This window comes from Octopus bimaculoides, chromosome 1 (genome assembly GCF_001194135.2).
Source record: "Octopus bimaculoides isolate UCB-OBI-ISO-001 chromosome 1, ASM119413v2, whole genome shotgun sequence".
NCBI lineage: Eukaryota > Metazoa > Mollusca > Cephalopoda > Octopoda > Octopodidae > Octopus > Octopus bimaculoides.
This window is the reverse complement of record NC_068981.1, coordinates 103,448,583-103,453,943: the sequence shown is the minus strand read 5'-3', so window position 1 is coordinate 103,453,943 and position 5,361 is coordinate 103,448,583.

The window sequence follows — 5,361 nt, the reverse complement described above, 5'->3', positions numbered from 1 at the left end:
TATATATATATATATATATATGTATGTATGTATGTATGTATATATATATATATATATATATATATATATATATGTATGTATATATATTACATATGTAGATATCATTTGAATAGGGCATTCATTATTATTAGTATGACGTTCACTATTTTGGGAACACCGATTGTAAACTAATTACACAAAGATTTAGATGTTTGTTTTTGCTATAGGGTGACCTACTTCTGCCTCGTACATTGACCTTCTTTTACTTCAGGCTAAAGAAAACAGTACTTATCAGTAGTAAGTTGTAGTTTTTGTTATAGTTGTTCTTTAAACATAGGTTAATTTAATTACACAAACCCTTTATCAACCGCGTTCCAGTAACAAACAACAAACAACGTAATAAAACAGTACACTACACATCATAACAATGAGTAGACAGACCAAACCCACAGACGACATACACAATGCAAAAAACCGCTCCTAACAATGAAACACCACATGGTTGTCCAATGTGTCCTCTTCACAGTAGGGTTTGATTCGAAGAAGATCTAGCTGCTATTTGGACCAAGTAGCGCTCTTTGGTCTTTTTATCTTCAGCAGTATATTATTATTGCTGCTGTTTAGTCCCATTTCTAAACAGCAGTCCCATGACATGTAGGCAGGAAGTCCTATGACATGTAGGTAGTCGGGTGAGGCAGTCTATCCCTACATGCCAGTGAACAAGCTAGACGTGGTTACAACGCGGACGTCGTCCATCTGCATTTATTGTTGGTGGTGTGTAATCCAGCAAAGTTTTCGATACTAATATTGTCACAGCTATATCTACGTATATGCACCCCTTCTGCATGACCGGGCTGAACAGTAAAGACAGAGTTCCCATTGCGTTTCTACAGCAAAAATCCTAAGTGTTGTAAATATGTCAGGGTATCTGGAGGTTGATTTTCGTATGGTAATAAGTATTGTCGACGTTGCGGCTTTCTATGGCAGCAAAATGTGCCGCATCTACTCCGCGCCCACCATCCACATAATTGTGGCCTTTCATTTTTTGTGATTTTGTTCCATATTGTAGTTGGTCTATTGATGCAATTTGTTAACAACTTGTTTTGACTTGTTTTGTATTGTTTGTACTTTAGCATGTTTTCAAGAGACTGGCCCCCAAATATTATCCAAACATTATCCACAAGTATTGTCCATGAGGGATCTAAAGTATTGTGCGTATATTATTGTTGTTGTTTTCTGATCTGCAAACGTCGTCTCATTAACGGAACTCTGTATACTTTACTTTCTTTGCAATGTCATCTCTGTGTTACAGATGTTGTACCTTATAATAGTGTTGCATTCTAGGGCGGCGAGCTGGCAGAAACTTTAGCACGCCGGGCGTAATGCTTAGCGGTATTTCGTCTGTCTTTACGTTCTGAGTTCAAATTCTGCCGAAGTCGACTTCGCCTTTCATTCTTTCGGAGGTCGATAAATTAAGTACCAGTTACGTACTAGAGTTGATCTAATCGACTGCCCCACCCCTCACCCAAAGTTTCGGGCCTTGTGCCTAGAGTAGAAAAGAGTGTTTTTGCAATCTGTATGTGCTGCGTATTTATGTTGTTGGGTGTGGATATGGGTTGTATTTTGTGTTCACTGGTGATGCTAGTAAGAAAGAAAAGCAATAGATTTGGTAATGGACTGTCGTAGAAAATGGTATCTAAGCGCTTTAAGAAGGATGTAGGAAGTTGTGAAGCAGTATGTTGTGAACTGTAAGTAAAATTAGATAGAGGGAAACTGTACAGAAGTCTGTCGGTTGGTTTGCAGCTGTAGTTTAAAAAGCACAAGCTTTATCACATACTGTTTCACGCTGATTTAATACAAGAATTATTTTAAGTGTAGACATGTCGGTGAAATGTTTAGCCACTCGGACGTTAATTCAGGAGCAGATCGAATAACTGAATCCTCATATATCACCAACATATTTTAACTTGTTTCAGTCATTTGACTGCGACCATGCTGAGGTACCGCCATAAAGGGTTTTAAATCGAAAAATCGATCCCAGTATTTATTTCTTGTTAAATCTGGTACTTATTCTGTTGGTCTCTTTATAAATAAATAGATAGAGAGAGAGAGAGAGACAGACAGACAGACAGACAGAGAGAGAGAGAGACAGACAGAAATATGCACAGACGCATAGGAACAGGGAGAGAGAACTACATAAATAGTGAATTAAAAAATAACTTTTTTACGAATTTTCTTGCACTGCAAGAGAGAGATTTGAAATATGCATTTCAATCCATATCTTGCAAAATCTAATTCTCCATCGTTAATATACAGTCATTTTCCCGTTCAATAATATCTAAATTCAGAGTTGCAGATATTTACGATTAGTTTGTTGTTTATATCTACAAACCAACCAATTTCTTCTGTAATATTATAGTACATTGGTTTTGTTATCTCACTCATAGCTGAAAGATATGTATTAAGTTGATTTCATATTGATATAGCTTATCAATTAAACCTCAACCAGACGAGCCGATATAGTGTCTGACAATAGGCCGTAAGGTCGGTGGATTGCAGCCGACCAACAGTGAAGCGTTGTGTCAGTGATTAAGACCTTTAACATTCTTCATGGTTGAAGCTGAATATATGTATGTACCAGAAGCAGAAATAACTCACCATTGTGATCAGTGTGAGGAACGTGTAACTAGCCAGTGTTTTGTTAGTATTTTTTTATGTTCATTTTATCTTCTCCCATGTGCTTGGATTAGATAACCAGACTCTATTGCCACATATTTGAAGATATCATAAAAGAAGCCAGATCACCAGGAGTTTAATCAACGTAAGCTACGTCGTGAATTTTATAAAGCTTATAGAAAATGGACGGCCACGACAACGGTAAAAAACAACAACAGCAATAACAACAACAACAGGGAAACCATCACTGAAAATGAGAACAACAAATACAGAGACAGCACCAGCACCTACGCAAACAAAAATGACAACAATAACAACGCCTCTATTCCGCCGCCACCACCATTACTACCATTATCACCATTACCACTATCACCACTACACAACCACCACCACCCCCGCCACCATCAACAACAACAACAACAACAACAGAAGCAGGAACGACCCTATCAGTAACAACAGCATCATCATCATCATTATCACTATCAATACTACCAGCGCTCCCATCTTCACCAACATCGACAGCAACAGGAACACAACTCTACCACTGCAGCCATCAACCATCACTACCACCCCACCTCACCACTACCAATAATAACAGCAACAAAAACAGCAGCAGCAACAACAACAACAATAACAACAATTACTACTACTACTACTACTACTACTACTACTATAACATCAACTGCTGCAGCAAAATCACCATGAGCACTAAAAACAAGAACAGTAGCAATAACCACCACCACCACCACCACCACTAATAACAAGAACAAGAACAACACAACAGCGCCACCACCGCCGACGCCGCTATCAATAACAACAGCAGCAGTAGCAGCATATTTCACCAATATTTATTAATGCTATCGATATCTATTCTTTTCTACGCTACTGTTGTATTTGTAGGAGTACCCTTCTAGATTAGTCTTTATGCTACTTCATCAGGTTTCTTTGGAAAGCAATGTATAATTTATATTCATTTCAAGAGAGCTGAAGATTGCTTCTTCCGAGGCAACAATTGTTGATAGATTTTGCTGTATTGGAATTCTTATCTCTTTCAATAACGAAATATTTACCTGACTGAAGCTAATCAATGCATATTCTTCCAAATGGGAGTTCTTTGTTCAAAACAGCCTGCATTTCCTATCTATGTTGACGTAGGTTCCTGTAGCAAACACCTCTATATAATTTGATTAAATCAAAATTCAGCTGACTGCTAACGTTGATTTGTCCTACTGCATTTTGACGTCAATTTTTAAAGAATTTATTTGCTAATCTCAACATATTATTATTGATTATCATCATCTTCATTATTATTATTATTATTATTATTATTATTATTATTATTATTATTATTATTATTATTATTATTATTACTATTATTATTATTATTACGACATTTCGCATCTAGTGTGCTTCTAGAGGAGTTACCTCAATCCTATAAAATATTACCAAAAATGAAGTAGATTGACAAGTTCAATTTTTGAACCCGTGGAAGGTACACTAGATACCGAAATATCGTTCACTTGATAACAATGGCACTCTTCTTTTTTTCTTTTTTGCTTCTGTATACCTTCTGGAGGAGTTACCTCAATCCTATAAATTAATATCATCATCATCATCATCATCATCATCATCATCATCATCATCATCATCATCATCATATCTATTTATTTATTTATTTTGGTTTGGGTTTACCAGAAATATATTCTGACTATAAATGTTTTATATATGTTTCTGTGATACAAAACAGCATCCATTACTATCTTCGATAGTTCTATTCATATTTTCTTTTTTACATTTATTCACCGTAACGATCCCTACCACAAAAAAAGAAAGAAAAAAGTATGAAACATTCATTTTAAGACAAAAACTTAAAACAATCAAGTCACATGTTGAACATATTAAACGTTCCATTGTTCAGGAATGTATGTTTCATGTAAACTGTGTAGGCAAATATATATATATATATATATATATATCAATGAATCAGCTTCGGCATGTATAAGTTACGACGTACAAATATATGTATATACATACATACATACATACATACATACATAATACATACATACATAAATACATACATACATACATACAAGCATGCATATATATATATATATATATCGTTGCTATTATGTTAAACTGTCATATGTCCAAATAGGGAGAGACGATAAACGGGGTCATGCCATTTTTGGTTTGATACTTAAGGTGGTGTGCGCAGGCGCATTGTCATGATGAAGGCGGCACCACTCTCCACTTTGCCACTGGTCGGGGCATTTTCGTCTCAGCGCATCTCGCAGATGCTTCAGCACTGCAAAGTAAAATGTCTAGTTAACAATTTGACCAGAAGGAACAAATTCTTTGTGGACAATTCCTTTCGCATCGATGAAACAAATCAGCATCGCCTTGACATTAGACTTAACTTGACGCCCTTTTGGGGGGCGTGGTGACATTAAATGTTTCCATTAACTTGATTGCTACTTCGTTTCCGGGTCGTAGCAGTAGCACCAGCTTTCGTCACCAGTGATGACTTTCTAAAAAAGGTCCCGATCAACTGCCAGCCGTTCTTTCAGTTCACAACACGCATTCGGTCGTGATTGCTTTTGATCTTCCGTGAGCAAGCGAGGCACACATTTTGCTGCAACTTTTTCCATTCATAATTTCTCGCTCAAAAATCGTCGGAGGGAGCTAGGCTGGATTTGCTTGACT